Source organism: Rana temporaria, chromosome 3, assembly GCF_905171775.1.
Source record: "Rana temporaria chromosome 3, aRanTem1.1, whole genome shotgun sequence".
NCBI classification, from domain to species: Eukaryota; Metazoa; Chordata; class Amphibia; order Anura; family Ranidae; genus Rana; species Rana temporaria.
Genome location: NC_053491.1, coordinates 441,770,254 through 441,790,463, shown reverse-complemented (window position 1 = coordinate 441,790,463; position 20,210 = coordinate 441,770,254). Strand labels below are relative to the sequence as shown.

Here is a 20,210-nt window from a genome sequence, read left to right as displayed (position 1 = left end):
GTCGATTACATCCATGGAAACTGATACATTCTGCTGGTGCTTTTGGAGCAACAGGCTTGCTGGCTGGATCACCAGATGAAAATAAAAAGAAAGCCCAAGGCCGGGTTCACATATATGTAGCCACGGTTTCCAGCCTGGGGTCCGATGCATTTCTGTTTACAGGTTCAGGTCCGAATTTTTGCCTGAATTCGCACCTAGTCAGCGGCGGCATTCATCGTGGTAGATGCTGGATTTACTTCAAGTGGATGTAAACCCGAATTTTTTTACTGTCACAATGTAGAGTAAAAGATTTCCCATCATCTGTGCCCAGTTTTGCCACAAAGAGTTAATCCAGCTCTGAGCAATCCTCTTTTATTGTTCAGTGAGATAAATGGACAAACAGGAGAAATCTTTTGTCCGTTCCTCCCCCTTGCTGTGAATGACAGGCTATTTACATATCTCATGCACTGGCCTGGAGACAGGCATTATTTTTTAATTCCCACCCCCTCCTTTTCTGAAGTCATGTGGTGACTTTTCGGGATTTTGACTGAGTGATCATAGCAGAATTCAGTGTAAGGAATACACAGGAGAAAATGCATGTTGACAAGGGGAGTGTAGAGGAGGGCGGGGAGTCTGACATCACGACTCCACCCACCGAGCTCCAGACAACAGACCCACCCACAGAATCTGCAGTTTTTTCAGTTCTTATAACAGACAGAGGGGAGACATTTGACAGGCAAGGATACATCTACCGTGTTTCCCCGAAAATAAGTCCGGGTCTTATATTAATTATGCCAACAAAAGACACAGTAGGGCTTATTTTCGGGGTAGGTCTTACTATGTAATGTGAGGTCTTCTCCTCTCCCTCCCTGCCTGTCAGGAATCCCCAGTGTGAACTGAGTTAAAATGCTTGTAAAATCCTATAATCCACTCTATTACAGTAGTATATAATGTACAATGTGTGTGTTTTTGTAATATAATTGTGCCAAATACCTTCGTTATAGAGCCGCTCTTTGCTTCCGTTACCCGCCGGAGCTCTCTTCCCCCGCAATTATATTACAGAAACACAAACATTGTACATTATATACTACTGTAATAGAGTGGATTATAGGATTTTACAAGCATTTTTAACTAGGGCTTATTTTCAGGGTAGGGCTTATATTGCAGCCCTCCTGGAAAATAACGCTAGGTCTTATTTTCAGGGTAGGTCTTATTTTTGGGGAAACAGGGTATATCCTTATAGATCAGCACTATGGCACTAGTTTAGAAAGGATGAGAGAGGCTTTACATCCACTTTCAGGGGACGTAGTTTTTGACCAGTCCTTTATTAAAAAGAAACAAACTGTCTGTGTTATTTATTTTTGACCCTTTTTAGGTGAACAACGTACCCCATACTTGTTAAAAGGGGCTTCCAGATTCCGATAGGCCCCCCCACCCGCAGACCCCCACAACCACCGGCCAGGGTGAGAGGAGCCGAGACTGCCCAACTATTCACGAGTGTACTGCGCTCGGTATATGCCGGCGCAGTATTCAAACTCGGCGCGGGAAAGCGGGTATCGGCGTATACCGTGCACCCACGATTTTGCCCCGATGTTCAGGGCAAAAAAGTGCGCGGTATACGCCGATAAATACGGTATGTACATGGGATTTTTTTGGTTTTTTATTTTTAATAAATTTGTAAAGATTTCAAATAAATTTCTTTCACATTATCATTATGGGATATGGTTTGTAGAATTTTAAGGAAAACAATTAAGTGCTGTGAATACTTTGTGAAGTCCTGTGCATTTTCTGAGCGGTTCAGATGCAAATTCCAGGCTCATTGCCTTCTATTTGGAACGCTTCTGAATCGCATGTATTTTGAAAGGCGGCTGTAACATAAAAATGTGGAAAAAGTGAAGCACTGGGAATACTTTCCGGATGCACTGTATGCATGGAAACGATAACCCGCCATTCAGCAAGGTCCTGCTACCATGTACACGAGGCGTATTATAAACATCCCACGCGGTTGAGATTAGACTCTGCGTTCCATAATTACATTTCAGGTGGCGGCTCGGCTCGGCTCGTCTCCACCGAAGCAATCAATTATACCAGCAACAGGAACGCTGCACACCAAGATGCAAAATTATATTCTTCCTTTATTAAAAATAGCCAGCAGGGCGAGTTCTGTACCGACGCGTTTGGCGGGAGGCACCGAGCTTTTTAGGACTTGCAGATCCTCGCACATGCATAGAATTTTTTCAAACGCCACGTAATGTAAAGACACTTTTGTTTTAAAGGCCGATTGATATTTTTTGATCCCGGTCGGCCTGCGGTACAACAGACGGACAAATCCCATTGCGGCTATTGCATTTTGACAGCTGCGACGATGGGCGAAGACTACGCCCAGCATGGCCAAGGTGACAGGGTCCCCTTAAAAACCCTGGCGGGGCATATTCTTCAAGCTGCGTGGGGGAGGAAGGACTCAACCCGCCGACATTGCTCTACATCTGCCAATCAAATTCAGCCTTTTATTCTACAACACTGCAGTGCGGGTTAGAGAATCTGGCTGGTTGCTAGGCAGCAATAGCGCCTGTCTGATACAATTCATTCCTCCTACACTGATGAAAAAGGCCCGCTGTGATATTCTCCATTAATCACAAATGATGAATAAAGGACTTCTACATCAGCACAGCTAAACGGTATAGTACCCTTATGTGAGAGATCTAGGATCACGCCGGTCGGTCCTTCTGATATTAAAGCCGTATTAAACCCAAAAGCAAACATTGCAGATTACAATTCTTAGATATGACGGCTGCAATTATCTTTTTTTAGACTCTTTTTTCACCTAGTTATCCAGCCAGCAAGTCTCTGACCCCCCCTCCCCCCCTCTTGACGCCCCCCTTAGCACAAGCTCCCCAGCAGAATTTATCAGTTTACATGGATGAAACAAAATAAAGTGATACTAAAGTATTTTTCGATAAAAATAACAAACATGTTATACAGTACTTACCTGCTCTGTGCAGTTGGTTTTTGCACAGAGCAGCCCACATCCTCCTCTTCTCGGGTCCCTCTTCTGTGCTCCCGGCCCCACCCTCCTGTTGAGTGCCCGAGCCACAGCCCCATGTCGCGGTTCAGCTTTGCCCCCTCTCTCCCGATTGGCCAACTGAGTGAGTAACTTACTGTATTTATCGGCGTATACCGTGCACTTTTTTGCCCTGGGCAAAATCGTGGGTGCGCGATATACGCTGATACCCGCTTCCCGCGCAGTTTGAATGCCTGCGCCGACATATACCGAGCGCAGTACACTCAGCCAGGCTCGGCTTCGCTCGTAGTCACGCATAAACGTCACAGAGAGCGAGCATGAGTGAAGCCGAGCCTGGCCGAATGTACGCGAGTGTACTGCACAACGGTATATGTCGGCGCAGGCATTCAAACTGAGCGCAGGAAGCGGCGATTCGACGGGGAAACAGCGCGAGAGGACACCACCGAAGCCGCAGACGGACCCGACGAGGACACCACCGAAGCCGCAGACGGACACGACGAGGACACCACCGAAGCCGCAGACGGACCCGACGAGGACACCACCGAAGCCGCAGACGGACCCGACGAGGCCGCCGATGGACGCCGCGCGCAAGACACCAAAACTGTAAGTACTAAAATGTTTTTTTTACAGGAATGCGGGTCCACATTAGGGGTGCGCGCTATACGCCGGAGCGTGCAATTCCCCCGATAAATACGGTAAATAGTGCTAACAAATGCAAACTGAATCGCCTCAAGGCGCTTTGTCCAACTGTCTTTGATTGTATCTCAGCCAATCAGGAGGGAGAATCCCGAACGGCTGAGGCACTCGTGCACATCACTGGGTAGAGCCCTCAGGTAAGTATTCGGGGGGGGGGGGGGGGGGCTGGCTGCACACAGAAAGCTTTTTTATCTCAATTAGCTTTTTAGTGTTTAGGAGCATTCAGCGTTTTTTTTTTCTACTGGAAAAACTCTCCAAAAAAAAAAAAACATTCTGCTCCTAGACACTGAAGCTCAAAAAACACTAATATAGACACATAGGAGAACACTATTTGACTCCATGCACACTAGCTTTTTAATTTATTTTTTAAAGCTGGAAATAAATAAATCGCTGGAGAAAAATGCTGGCAATAGCTTTTTGTAGTAGCGTTTTTGCAGTAAAAAGGGAAAAAAAAACGCTTCTAGTAGCATTTTTCCTTGAAAAAAACGCTCCAGGAAACTCTACAAATAAATAATAATAATAAAAAAAAAAAGAAGAAGTTCTGCTCCTAGACGCTGAAGCTTAAAAAACACCAAGAGCCTAAAGTGGTGTGCATGGACGCATAGGATAACACTATTTAGCTTCTAAGCGTTCAAAAAAACGCTAGTGTTCATGGCCCTTTCACACAGGCTTGTCTGCCGGGCAGGGGAATCGATCCGCTAGGGGTGCTACGGATCTGTGATCCGAAAGGGTCAACGTCTGCAGATCGGCACACCACGCGATCCGCGGATTGAGCCCATAAGAAAGGCCGCGGCTTTGGCCTAGCTCAGGAGCGGCAGCCATCCTTGGTACACCCGGCGGCAGCCTAAGTGAGCTCCCCAGCGCGCGCTAATGGGGGAGATGTGGTCGACATTACAGTGGGGGTGGGGGAGATGTGGTCGACATTACAGTGGGGGAGGGGGAGATGTGGTCGACATTACAGTGGGGGAGGGGGAGATGTGGTCGACATTACAGTGGGGGAGGGGGAGATGTGGTCGACATTACAGTGGGGGAGGGGGAGATGTGGTCGACATTACAGTGGGGGAGGGGGAGATGTGGTCGACATTACAGTGGGGGAGGGGGAGATGTGGTCGACATTACAGTGGGGGAGGGGGAGATGTGGTCGACATTACAGTGGGGGAGGGGGAGATGTGGTCGACATTACAGTGGGGGTGGGGGAGAAGTGGTCGACATTACAGTGGGGGTGGGGGAGAAGTGGTCGACATTACAGTGGGGGTGGGGGAGATGTGGTGGGACATTACAGTGGGGGTGGGGGAGATGTGGTGGGACATTACAGTGGGGGTGGGGGAGATGTGGTGGGACATTACAGTGGGGGTGGGGGAGATGTGGTGGGACATTACAGTGGGGGTGGGGGAGATGTGGTGGGACATTACAGTGGGGGTGGGGGAGATGTGGTCGACATTACAGTGGGGGTGGGGGAGAAGTGGTCGACATTACAGTGGGGGTGGGGGAGAAGTGGTCGACATTACAGTGGGGGTGGGGGAGATGTGGTCGACATTACAGTGGGGGTGGGGGAGATGTGGTCGACATTACAGTGGGGGTGGGGGAGATGTGGTCATTACAGTGGGGGAGGGGGAGATGTGGTCATTACAGTGGGGGAGGGGGAGATGTGGTCATTACAGTGGGGGAGGGGGAGATGTGGTCATTACAGTGGGGGAGGGGAGATGTGGTCATTACAGTGGGGGAGGGGGAAGATGTGGACATTACAGTGTGGACTATATATGGTCGTGATCCGAAAATGTATCCGATCCGTGACTCTGATCCGAGGAACGATCCGAACCATGGAGTTTTTTGATCCCTATTGGGTTAGAGTGAGTTTGGGCACTCCCACTTGCCCTATTTAAAATCAGAGTCAGTGCCGTGTAGCCACGCCCTCTGAAGACGTGAGCCAATCACGAAACGCGTCAGGGCGTGGCTACACGACGTGCTTCTTCCACTACACACAGCGTTCACACTGAACTGGGAGCCTGTCAGCTGGAGCTGAGCTGACTGTGCACCTAGAGCGGACGAGAGCTGCAGTTCACTACGTTTGATGTGCTGTATTTTATCTTCAACATTTGTAAGCATATATATATTTTTATGGGGCATGGTTCTCAATAAAAAACAGTATTACACTATATGTCTTTTCACTTGCCTTACATGAAACACTCCCTCATTTATGACCTATACCAAACCTACTGAGATACGGTGACAACAGGAGGAAGGAGATATTTTTGGAAGATTGAGGAGACTTTTAAGGCAATCCATTGAAAGGAATCCCAGTATGAGCAAGGAGTTCTTAATGCTGAACACACCATAGGCATCTGGTGAGTAGAACTCCTAAGGGAGACCCGGTATGAAGATTATTTTACAATTGGAAGTTTCAAGGATTTTATGAAATACATCGGTTTAAGAGACTTTATACAGTTTTTTCTGTGAATGGACTTTATGCATTTTTATTCCTTTTGGTTCACATGATTTTATATTTTAAACCTATTTCATTTTGTGGTCATACACATTGCATTCATCCTCACTCAGTGAGACTAATTTAGCAGAAGGTTAATTACAGGTTTAATTAGTCACCTTAGCGCTGTTAGTGCTTCTATTCAGAGACACATTGCTTTTCATTTCTTACCCTATTATAACAGCTGCTTGTCTGCAAAACTATTGATTATTACACATATTCCACCACGTCCATAGAGCGCTAGGATCAGTTTTTATCCTTTGGATACCTTCTGATATTTTTTTATACAGTTTTTTGATCCGTTGCACCCCTACGATCCGCTGATCCCCGGTGAGCAGGAGGACAGGTCCGTCTCCGTTCACTGTGCAGAGTCCCTCTCTCCTCTATGGGGAGATCGGATCACCATCCGTCTAGATAGCGGTCACCATCCGTCTGGATAGCGGCCGGTTGACAGCGGACATGCAAGTGCTGACATCCGCAGCTCCATAGGAGTGACTGGAGGCTCCGATCAAGACTGCCTGAAAATCCGATAGGTGGATCTGATCGGAAAGCCGATGTGAAAGGGGGGGTTTTCAGCTGTAAAAATGCTCCAAGTCTCGAATTTTTTTTTTAACTACTACACTACTTCAGGCTATGAGTGTTTTTTGCGCTTTAAAGCGTGTAGGAGCAAAAATAAAATAAAAATGTTGTATAGTATCTTGGAGCGTTTTTCCAGCAGAAACGATACTAAAAGAAAATGTGGAAAAAGTGAAGCGTTGCGTATTTTCCGGATGAGCTATAAATGGAGCCTTTTGGCCGCGGCCACTAATTAGTGCCAGCGTGTAAATGTCAATATTTACACGACGCTGCCGCTGATTAATCACTACTGATGTTTACATCCCCCTCTCTTCCTTCTCGAGTCCCTTGTGCTGCTGGTGGTATAGCTGCTGAATGACCTTGGCCTTCGGGGATTGTTCACACCAGCATCAGGTTACAACACGACCACATAGCGCGCGTTGCGCTGTTTCCTTTTTGCATTTTATCCCCCCCGACTTTACTGAGATGTCCCAAATGACAATTTATTCATGTTTATTCACAAGCTGTGGTGAAAAAGAAATAGTCTAGGGGGCGGAGTAATTATGTCGTCACCACCCGGAGCATGCTGGGACTGCGACGTCATAAGAGGCCTATATAAATCATCGCGCACCGCACACCCGGCATTACAGCGGGAGGGAGCGTCGTGGCAACATCAAAAGAAAAGAAGATGGAAGAAGGCGACGGGGAAGACCGGGCTGGCCGCCGCTAGTAAAAGGAGCTGCAAGAAGATAGCGGCGGCCAGCCCCGAAGAAGGCACCGGAGAGCAGGAGAAGACCCCCGAAGTCAGAAGAAGACCCCCGGAGAGCGGAGAAGTCAAAAGAAGGCCCTGGTATCATCCTGGGGGGGAACGCAAACTTTTTTTTAATTTTTGCAGGGGTCCCCTTCAAGATTCTCCGCACACGAGTCGCCCCGCAAGTCGGATCATCTTGATCTGAATTCTGGTGCGACCTCTATTCAAATCAATGGGCTCCCATAGGGACGAGGCTTAACACAGCGTTAAGCCTCGTTAAATCGCGTTTGCTGGCGTCTGGCGTCTTTAAAGCTCTAACGCTGGAGCTTCAGAACGCACTGGTCCTTGTTTTTTTTTGCAGCTTAAAAACGGCTCAGCCATTTACAGCTCAAAAACGTCATGGTGGGCATGAGGCCATAGGCTAACATGGAGAGCCGTTTTTAAACCACTTAAGACCCGGACCATTATGCAGGTAAAGGACGTGGCCAGTTTTTGCGATTCGCCACTGCGTCGCTTTAACTGACAATTACGTGGTTGTGCGACGTGGCTCCCAAACAAAATTGGCGTCCTTTTTTTCCCACAAATAGAGCGGTTTTTATTTTTTACGCTATAAACATAGAGCGACAATTTTGAAAAAAAATGCGATATTTTTTACTTTTTGCTATAATAAATATCCCCAAAAAAGATATATAAAAAAAAAATTCTCAGTTTAGGCCAGTACGTATTCTACATATTTTTGGTAAAAAAATAAAAATCGCAATAATCGTTTATCGATTGGTTTGCGCAAAATTTATAGCGTTTACAAAATAGGGGATAGTTTTATGGCATTTTTATTAATATTTTTTTTTTTTACTACTAATGGCGGCGACCAGCGGTTTTTTTTTTGTGACTGCGACATTATGGCGATCACCACGGACAATTTTGACACATTTTTGGAACCATTGTCATTTTCACAGCGAAAAGGGCTATAAAATGCATTGTTTACTGTGAAAATGACAACTGCAGTTTAGGAGTTAACCACTAGGGGGCGCTGTAGGGGTTAAGTGTGACCTCATGTGTGTTTCTAACTGTAGGGGGGCGGGGGCTGGACATATGACGTCAGTGATCCTCGTTCCCTATATCAGGGAACAGACGATCACAGACACTGCCACTGTGAAGAACAGGGAAGCTGTGTTTACACTCACCTCTCACCGTTCTTCAGCTCCTGTGACTGATCGCGGGACACCGGCGGCGATCGGGTCCCGCGGTCACGGAGCTTCGGAGCGTGGCGTGCGCGACCCACGGCTGGGCTCTTAAAGGCGACGTGGCTTTGCCCAGCCGTGCCATTCTGCCGACGTATATAAGCGTTAGGCAGTCCTTAAAGCGGGGGTTCACCCAAAAAAAAAAAAATGTAACATGACATTCAGCCGAATGCCAATCGGCTGTTTTTTTTTTTTCAGTGCTGTACATACCGTATTTTTACCGCCGCTTCCGGGTATGTAATGTGCGGGACTGGGCGTTCCTAATTGATTGACATCCTTCCGAACGGCGCATACAGCGCGTCACGAGTTGCCGAAAGAAGCCGAACGTCGGTGCGCAGGCACTGTATAGAGCCGACTCGCAGTCCGGCTTCTTTCGGCAACTCGTGACGCGCTGGTCGGAAGGATGTCAATTAGGAACGCCGATTGTCATTCTGACAACTCGGCTGAATGTCATGTTAAAAAAAAAAATTTTTGGGTGAACCCCCACTTGAAGTGGTTAAGCTGAAAAAAACGCTGATAAAAGTGGCTGTAAAAACGTCCGTGGGCATGAGGCCCAATACAAAAAAAAAAAAAAAAACGCTAACTAACAAAGCTTTATTTAGCATTACGAAGGAGATCTGCCGCTAGAATAATTGCTCTTATTCCGTTGAGCATGGCAATATGCAACATGTGTATCGCAATCAGCTTCTCCAGGCGTCCTCACCTGTGACAGCGGCGCCATTCTTGTGCTGTGGAACACGAGAAACTTTAGCACCGTATTTCACGCATCAAAAAGAAAAGCAGCAGCACAACTCACAGCAAAGCCTGGCCATACAAAACAGATCGCTTCCATTTCTCAGTCCCATAAAAGATAAGTACAATCCTGAATATTATACTTCCCCTTCTCCATTTCAGATCATTGCCGTTCACCTCCATCGTTTTTATTCTGGGTTATAAAATAGGATTGTTGACAGTAGCAATCCCAGTGTGTGGGTGATGAATGAATGAAGGCGAGCGTTTCAGTAAAAACCAGTAGTACCAGTCCTGGATGGCAGCGGCGGATGTTTTTATACAGGCCTCGTCTGATTTGCTGTATTCTGTGCATTCTGACTACAGCAAGACATTATAAAAGGAAAAATCGCTATGCCCATCCAAGCATGTTCTAGTTTTCTGCTCTATTTTTAATCTTAATGCAACCTATGCATAAAAAAGGTAAAATAAATTATAAAAATAATAATAATTGTGTGCACCAGCCCCTCTCGGCCTCCCTCCTAATACTTACCTGAGCCCCCTCAGATCCAGCCATGTTGCAGTAGTGTCTCGGCTGCCTGAGACTCCCCTCCTCATTGGCTCTCGCTGCTGTCAATCAAGTCAGTCAGCCAATAAAGAGGAGGTGGGGCCGGGGTACGGCTCCATGTCTGAATGGAAACACAGAGCTGTGGGGGCACTCAACTGGAGGTAGAGGCCAGGAACACAGAAGAGGGACCCAAGAAGTGGAGGATCCAGGCTGTTCTGTGCCAAACCAACTGCACAGAGAAAGTATGAGAGAGTTTGAGGTGGAGGAACTTGACTAGCCTGCACAGAGTCCTCAACTCAGTAGAGGTGGTGGTCAAACATTCCCAGAGACACACTCCTAAACCTTTGCGAACAGCCTTCCCAGAAGAGTTGAAGCCGTTATAGCTGCAAAGGGTGGGCCAACTCAATATTGAACCCTACAGACACAGGGCCAGATTCTCGTAGATTGGCGTATTTTTGTGCGGGCGTAACGTATCCTATTTACGTTACGCCTCCGCAACTTAGACGGGCAAGTGCTGTATTCTCAAAGCACTTGCTCCGTAAGTTGCGGCGGCGTAGCGTAAATAGGCCGGCGTAAGCCCGCCTAATTCAAATGTGGAACAGGGGGGCGTGTTTTATGTAAATAACTTGTGACCCGACGTGATTGACGTTTTTCACGAACGGCGCATGCGCCGTCCGTGGAATATCCCAGTGTGCATTGCACCCAAGTACGCCGCAAGGACGTATTGGTTTCGACGTGAACGTAAATGACGTCCAGCCCCATTCACGGACGTCAAAATTTGACGAGGGAACGACGTCCATACTCAACATTGGTACGCCTCATATAGCAGGGGTAACTTTACACCGGGAAAAGCCTAACGTAAACGGCGTATCTGTACTGCGTCGGCCGGGCGTACATTCGCGAATTCGCGTATCTAGCTGACTTACATATTTCTAGGCGTAAATCAGTGTACACGCCCCTAGCGGCCAGCGTAAATATGCAGTTAAGATCCGACGGCGTAAGAGACTTACGCCGGTCGGATCTAATAGAAATCTATGCGTAACTGATTCTAAGAATCAGGCGCATAGATACGACGTCATATCTCCTTTGTGAATCTGGGCCTAAGACGCCATTAAAGTTCATGTGCGTGTAAAGGCAGGTGTCCCAATACTTTTGGTAATATAGTGCATGTTCCTTGCTAAAGAACATTATTTGCTAACAAGTTGCTATGGGTAACATTCCGCTTTAGGAAAGTGGGTGAAGGTCAGCTTGAATACTACTACAGTACAATGTTGGTCAACACTGATGGGTGTCCGGAACGATAGGCAGTAAGATATTTGACCTCCTCAAATGCACCAAGTCCTGCCAAAATCTCCATAGGAAAGGAAACATTCCGTGTTACTTGTGGAGAGTTTGCAACAAGCCTGTGAATCAGTTATCATTTGTTATCGCCGTCTCACGCGGACCAATCCTGGCAAACAATCAGCTCAGTGACATTGCCTGCAAGGACCGGCCCTCACCTGACGGGAACACAAATGCTACTTTTTAAAAATTGTATTTGAAACAGCTTTAAAAATTTGCTACATTGCACATCTCCCTGGATCCCCACAAAGAAGCATTCACTGATCACCGATCTTTTTACTACACAGGGATTGTCGATACAGACAGATACAGTTACATTATTTAGAAATTAGTATTCTCTGAAGAAATGGATACAGACTGAACCCACGGCAAAAGAAAATTACTTGCATACCAAACAAGCAGAACTAAAGCCAGAGATTAAATGGTTACAGAAAACAGTTATATTCCTGTGCCGACTGTCACATTGGTAGTGCGCTCAACCAAACTGTCAAACTATCAAGTGTCTGGTGCCATGTCTGATCACATGTGCAGAATCATGGCAATTGCACATCAAGCAGAGGCAAATATGGAAGCTTCCTTGTCTGAAAAGCATAGGAGGGTTTAGTTCCTCTCTAAAATGCATAAAAAGTACAAAGTAGTTACAGTCGGACATTTAAATTAGACAGGAGAAAAAATTAAAAATAAAGACAACTTTTGTGTCTACATCAACCTTAATATCCCAAGTTAGACAATTTAATACCCACTACAATTCGTTTTTTCCAACGAAAGGAAAACAACGCTTCGACCATCACCATGTCCTTGCCATCCTAGGATTTGGTTACAAAAGTCCCTCAACATTCGTATTGTGGGAGGAACGCCCCTTACACTGGCGGCCAGCGAACAGAACGCCCCTTACACTGGCGGCCAGCGAACAGAACGCCCCTTACACTGGCGGCCAGCGAACAGAACGCCCCTTACACTGGCGGCCAGCGAACAGAACGCCCCTTACACTGGCGGCCAGCGAACAGAACGCCCCTTACACTGGCGGCCAGCGAACAGCACGCCCCTTACACTGGCGGCCAGCGAACAGAACGCCCCTTACACTGGCGGCCAGAACGCCCCTTACACTGGCGGCCAGCGAACAGAATGCCCCTTACACTGGCGGCCAGCGAACAGAACGCCCCTTACACTGGCGGCCAGCGAACAGAACGCCCCTTACACTGGCGGCCAGCGAACAGAACGCCCCTTACACTGGCGGCCAGCGAACAGAACGCCCCTTACACTGGCGGCCAGCGAACAGAACGCCCCTTACACTGGCGGCCAGTGAACAGAACGCCCCTTACACTGGCGGCCAGTGAACAGAACGCCCCTTACACTGGCGGCCAGTGAACAGAACGCCCCCATGATTCTGCACATTGGCGGTCAATGAAAAAGAATGCCCCTTACATTGGCGGTCAGTGAGAAGAATGTCCCTTACATTGGCGGTCAGTGAGAAGAATGTCCCTTACATTGGCGGTCAGTGAGAAGAATGCCCCTTACATTGGCGGTCAGTGAGAAGAATGCCCCTTACATTGGCGGTCAGTGAGAAGAATGCCCCTTACATTGGCGGTCAGTGAGAAGAATGCCCCTTACATTGGCAGTCAGTGAGAAGAATGCCCCTTACATTGGCAGTCAGTGAGAAGAATGCCCCTTACATGGGCGGTCAGTGAGAAGAATGCCCCTTACATGGGCGTTTGGCGGTCAGTGAGAACGCCCCCTTGAAGAACACAAAAAAAAAACAATCACTGAGTCAGTGATAAAATATCTGAGTGGCAGAAATTACTTACTACTCAAGGAACCTCTAGCAACTATCGGAGAAACCCAAGATGAGGAAGGATGTGGTAGAGTCTGCCCTACATTGAGATTACTTTGAGACTGGTTTAGTTAGATTTTGGGTGGTAATCTCCCACCTGTCCATCAAGAGCGTGCCCCACATTATACCAACAGATCTTTTTGTGCACAGACAGGGGCAACAATGGAACCATCGCCAGTCTCCACAAAACAGAACAAGGCTGATCACATCTTGTGTGGCATTAGAATAAAAGTTTTTTTTTTTTAGTCTTCACCCTGAATATTTCAACACACACAAAGGGCTAGTAGTTCAAAACGGATGCAAAAAATTCAACTCTAGGTTTATTTTTTCTTATCAGCAAGCTAAATTTTCTATTTACCACCTCCACACCTCCCTATTTTCCCATGCCCAAGATACACACTCTCTCCAGTCATACGTCATGAAGAGTCTCAATGTACTCATTTAAGAAGAACATCACAAATCCAAACACAAAGCATTTCCAAAACACAATTGTAAACCAAACGGCACACTAAACCCTGAAATCCCATCCGTAGACTTTAGAGAGTTTGACTTGCCTCACCCAGCTGCCCACACGTGGGCTCCATCCTACCCACTGTGTCCATCACATATCTACTGACCACCGATAACCTACAAATCACCAACATGGCACAAGAAAGGAAATCACATTTTATTGTGCCAGATGCACTGCATGAAAAGTCTGCAGATTTACAGTCAATCTGAACACAGTGTCCTAGTTTGTACAGGAACATCCAATCACAAAACTAATTATTAACCTCAGAAGCGTGATTGTACCCACCACCATGTCAGATCTTCCCTGTAAAGAGGGTAATGTAGATTTCGGGGGCAGTTTCTGACCTGTTCCAACAGGACAATCAAAAGCATGGGCTCCAACCAACAACCAGGACTCCATGAGAAAAACCCCTCACAGGTTTTAGTAGACCAGAAGAAAAGTCTACTCATTTACAGCCAACTAGAACATATCGTCCGGGTTTGTTCAGTAAAATCCAATCACACATCTCTTAACCATTAAAGTCTCCACACTGTGTGCCGATCACCACATCCAGACTTACCCATGAAGAGGGCAATGTAGATTTCAGGGGCATTTGCTTAGCTGTTCTGCCCAATTAGAGGCACAGGGTCCAACCAACATACTGTGTGTGACCACATGTCCACCAACCACCGGGACCCCACCAGTGCTCCGTGTGAACTGCCACTTATTATACTAGATGGAAAATTTGCTCATTTACAGCCAACCTGAACACAATGTCCCGTTTACCTGCCCTATTAAAAGCACGGGCATCAACCAACACATGTCCACCAAACACCGGGACTTCTTCAGTGCTACTTGAGAAACATTGCTCACATTTTTTATTGCACTAGAAGACGAAAGTTCTGCTCATTTATTATTAACCAGAACATATCATCCTGGTTTGCTCAAGAATGTCCCATCACAAAACCAATTACAAATTCCTCAACCATGAGTGTACCCACCACCAGGTTCCCTGTGAACAGGGTAATGTAGACTAGGAGAGCATTTTCTGTCCTGTTTTACCCAACTGCCCTATTAGAAGCCCAGACTCCAAGAAAACGCCACTGAGACCAACACGCGCCCGCCAACCAACGGCACCAACACGCGCCCGCCAACCACCAGTACCAACACAAGCCCGCCAACCACCAGTACCAACACGCGCCCGCCAACCAACGGGACCAACACAAGCCCGCCAACCACCAGGACCAACACAAGCCCGCCAACCACCAGGACCAACACAAGCCCGCCAACCAACGGGACCAACACAAGCCCGCCAACCAACGGGACCAACACACGCCCGCCAACCACCAGGACCAACACACGCCCGCCAACCACCAGGACCAACACAAGCCCGCCAACCAACGGGACCAACACACGCCCGCCAACCACCAGGACCTCATCAGTGCTCCGCAAGAAACACCACTTTTTATTGTACTGGATAAAAAAAAAAAAATATGATCAATTGCAGCCAGCCAAGGGGAACATAATGTCCTAGTTGGCTTAAATACATCCAATCACAAAACCAATCACACATCCCTTAACCATGATGAGCCTCCCCAGGTTGTATGCCCATGACAACGTCCAATCTTACCCATGAAGAGGGCAATGTAGATTTGGGGGGCATTTTCTGATCAGTTTTACCCAACCACCCAAAAAGAAGCACAAGGTCCAACCAACATCACTGTGACCACTACATGGCCACCAACCACCAGAACCCCATCAGAGATCCGCAAGAAACCCCACTCATGATTTTTGTACTGGATGACCAACACATACCCGCCAACCACCGAGCCCAACACATGCTTGCCAACCACCAAGACTCCATCAGTGCTCTGTGAGAAATGCCACTCATGTGCTTTATTGTACTGGATGAAGAATCTGATCAACTGCAGACAACCAGAACACAATGCCCTAGTTTGCTTTGCAATGTCCAATCACAAAACCAAATCACACATACCTTAACCATGAGCTTTCCTACATTGTGTGCCCATTACCATACCCAATCTTACCCATGAAGAGGGCAATGTAGCTTTGGGGGACATTTCCTGACCCGTTATAACCAACTACCGTCACTGTGACCACTGTATGGCCACCAAGACCCCATCGGTACTCCGTGAGAACCACCACTCATGGTTTTTTATTGCACTGGATGAAAAATCTGATCAATTGCAGCCAACTTGAACATAACATCCTAGTTTGCTTAGGAACATCCAATCACACATCCCTTAACCATGACTGTCCCCACATTGTGTGCCCATCACCACATCCAAGCTTACTCATAAAGAGAGCAATATAGGTTATGAGGACATTTTCTGACCCATTCTACTCAACTGCCCAGACACTCAGGGTCCAACTAACTATACTGTGACCCTTACATGCCCACCAGCCACTACCCAGGGCTCCATGAGAAACATTACTTAAAACTTCTTAATCACACTAGATGAGAACGCTGCTTGTTTCCAGTCATGTCATCCTGGTTTCCTCAAGAATGTCCCATCACAAAACCAATTACAGATCCCTCAACCATGAGTGTACCCACCACCCTGTCAGATCTTGCCCTGTGAACAGAGAAATGTAGACTCGGAGGGCATTTTCTGACCTGTTCTACACAGCTTCCTAGAAAATACACCGTGACCACCACATGTCCACCAACCACCGAGGCCCCATTAGTGCCACGAGAAACGCCACTCATGTATTTTACTGAAAAATCTGGTCAATTGCAGCCAACCTGTACATAACATTCTAGTTTTCTTAGGAAAATCCAATCACACATCCCATAACCATGAGTGTCCCCACCGTGTGTGCCCATCACCATGTCTGATGTTACCCATGGAGAGGGCAATGTAGATTTGGGGGACATTTTCTGACCCGTTCTACTCAACCGCCCATTTAGAAGCACAGGGTTCAACCAACGTCACTGTGACCACCAGCTACTAGGGTTCAACCAATGTCACTGTGACCACCAGCCACTACTCCATTAGAAACACAACTTATATTTTTTAACTGCACTAGATGACAACTCTGCCAACCAGAACATATCCTCATGGTTTGCTCAGGAACGTCTTATCACAAAACCAATTACAGATTCCCTCAACCATGATTGTACCCACCACCCAGTCAGATCTTACCCTGTGAACAGAGTAATGTAGACTTGGAGGGCATTTTCTGATCTTTTCTACACAACTGCCCAATTACAATCCCAGGCTCCAAGAAAAGACACCATGACCACCACCTGTACCCCAACAACCGAGGCCAACACATTTCCACCAACCATAAGACCCCATCAGTGCTCAGCCAGAAATGCCACTCATGTTTATTGTACTGGATGAAAAATCTGATCAATTGCAGCCAACTTGAACATAGCGTCTTAGTTTACTTAGGTACAACCAATCACACATCCCTTAACTAAGAGCATCCCTACATTGTGTGCCCATCACCACCTCCGATCTTACCCATGAAGAGGGCAATGTAGATTTGGGAGGACATTTTCTGACCCATTCTATTCACCCCGGCCAATTAGAAACACAGGGTCCAACCAATGTCACCACCACAAGGCCACCAACCATCAAGACGCCATCAGTGCTCCATGAGAACCACCACTCATGTTTTGTATTGCACTGGATGATAAATCTGATTAAATTGCAGCCAACTTGAACATAACATCTGAGCTTACTTGGGAACATCCAATCACGCATCCCTTAACCACGAGCGCCCCTACATTGTGTGCCCATCACCACATCCGATCTTACCCATGAAGAAGGCAATGTAGATTTGGGGGGCATTTTCTGACCTGTTCTACTCAACCACCCAATTAGAAGCACGGGGTCCAACCACTGTCACCACCACATGCCCACCAACCACCACATATCCAACCAACCATCAAGGTGCCATCAGTGCTCCGTGAGAACCACCACTCATGTTTTTTATTGTACTGGATGATAAATCTGATTAAATTTCAGCCAACTTGAACATAACATCCTAGTTTGCGTAGGAACACCCAATCACACATCCCTTAACCACGAGCGCCCCTACATTGTGTGCCCATTACCACATCCGATCTTACTCATGAAGAGGGCAATGTAGATTTGGGGTGCATTTTCTGACCCGTTCTACTCAACCGCCCAATTAGAAGCACAGGGTCCAACCACTGTCACCACCACATGCCCAACCAACCATCAAGATGCCATCAGTGCTCCGCGAGAACCACCACTCATGTTTTTTATTGTACTGGATGATAAATCTGATCAATTGCAGCCAACTTGAACATAACATCCTAGTTTGGTTAGGAACATCCAATCATAAAACCAATCACATCCCTTAATCGTTGTGTGCCAATCACTGTGTCTGACCTTACCCATGAAGAGGGCAATGTAGATTTGGGGTGCATTTTCTGACCCGTACTACTCAACCGGCCAATCAGAAGCACAGGGTCCAACCAACTTCACTGTGACCACCAAGACCCCATCAGTGCTCTGTGAGAACCACCACTCATGTTTTTTGTTGATCAATTGCAGCCAACTTGAACATAGCGTATTAGTTTACTTAGGAACATCCAATCACAAAACCAAATCACACATCCCTTAACCACGAGCGTCCCCACATTGTGTGCCCATCACCACATCCAATCTTACCCATATAGAGGGCAATGTAGATTTGGGGGGCATTTTCTGACCCGTTCTACTCAACCGGCCAATTAGAAGCACGGGGTCCAACCACTGTCACCACCACATGCCCACCAACCACCAAGATGCCATCAGTACTCCGCGAGAACCACCACTTATGTTTTTTATTGTACTGGATGATAAACCTGATTAAATTGTAGCCAACTTGAACATACCATCCAATCATAAAACCAATCACATCCCTTAATCATTGTGTGCCAATCACTGTGTCTGACCTTACCCATGAAGGGGGCAATGTAGATTTGGGGGACATTTTCTGACCTGTTCTACCCAACCTTCCAATCAGAAGCACAGGGTTCAACCAACGTCACTGTGAACACCAAGACCCCATCAGTGCGCTGTGAGAACCACCACTCATGTTTTTTGTTGTTGCACTGGATGAAAAATCTGATCAATTGCAGTCAACATGAACATAGCGTCTTAGTTTACTTAGGAACATCCAATCACAAAACCAAATCACACATCCCTTGACCACGAGCGTGCCCATCACCACATCCGATCTTACCCATGAAGAGGGCAATGTAGATTTGGGGGGCATTTTCTGACCCGTTCTACTCAACCGCCCAATTAGAAGCACAGGGTCCAACCAACGTCACTGTGACCACCACATGCCCACCAACCACCACATATCCAACCAACCATCAAGATGCGTCCCCACATTGTGTGCCCATCACCACATCCGATCTTACCTTACCCATGAAGAGGGCAATGTAGATTTAGGGGGCATTTTCTGACCCGTTCTACTCAACCGGACAATTAGAAGCACGGGGTCCAACCAAAGTCACTGTGACCCATCACATGCCCACCAACCACCGTGATCACTACATGTCCACCAAATGCCCACAAACCACCAACCACCGGGACCATCACATGCCCACCAACCACCGTTATCACTACATGTCCACCAACCACCAAATGCCCACAAACCCCCGAGACCACCAACCACCAGATGCCCACCAACCACCGTGATCACTACATGTCCACCAACCACCAGATGCCCACCAACCACCAGTTCTCTGTGTGAAGCGCTTCTTATACTAGATGAAACATTTTCTCATTTCCAGCCATCCTGAACACAATGTCCTGATCTGCTCCAGAAAGTCCCATCACAAAACTAAAGCATCCCCCACCATGAGTGTCCTGATCATCAGAAGGTCCCATCTGCCCCATGGAGAGGGGAGATCCAGACTAATGATGACCAATCCATCACCTGCCCCTACCAGCCCATGCCCCCGACCCCAAGCACAGAGGATGCCCTGCCACCCCAGGCTGGCACTGATTGGCCCCCGCACCCCATTACCTGGAGCTCCTCGCTGCTATCAGGCCCCTTTGTCCCTTCTGCGCCTCCCACGGCCCGCCCACTTCATTCAATGACTGCCCAGTCTCCCCCACTTCTCACACACTTGCTCCCCCTGCCGGCCGCCCTGCCGATCCACCACCGCCGATCCAGTACCTGCTAAAGCGCTCCTCCTCCTCCTGTCCTCCCGCAGTCTCCGCTCTGCGCTCTCCACCAAACCCACAGCCCTTCCCGGCCGCATCCAATGCTCAACTAACCCGTTCACCCCTCCCCCCACCACATTATATATGGCGAGCGCGGCTTCTGGCGACGCGACGTCATCACGCCGTCGCCGCAACCGGTGTTTTTCTATTGAGAAGAAAGAGCCGAGGAACGGTTACCATGGGGACAGGGCTGAAAGGAGCGGCCATGTTGGAAAAGGGCAAAGTGCCCGGCTTTGGTGGGCAGCCAACCATGAATGGCAGGTTCACTAGGCGGGCTGATTTATAAATAAAACAGAGCCGAGGACAAGAAGTGCCTGATGGTGAT

General features: G+C 47.6%; 1 protein-coding gene across 3 annotated transcripts in view; it reads right to left on the bottom strand.

Moving 5' to 3' along the window:
• The window catches only part of SMARCA4 (SWI/SNF related, matrix associated, actin dependent regulator of chromatin, subfamily a, member 4), a 102,779-nt gene extending 82,837 nt beyond the window's left edge, over nt 1–19,942 (bottom strand). For 2 of the 3 annotated variants that reach the window (XM_040346461.1, XM_040346463.1), the window contains exon 1: nt 19,686–19,746. The gene's annotated coding sequence lies outside the window, so the exon portion shown is untranslated. Of the gene's footprint in view, nt 1–19,685; nt 19,747–19,838 lie in introns of those variants that run through there. The other variant, XM_040346462.1, reaches the window with a different exon arrangement.
• Between the last annotated feature and the right edge of the window lie 268 nt (nt 19,943–20,210).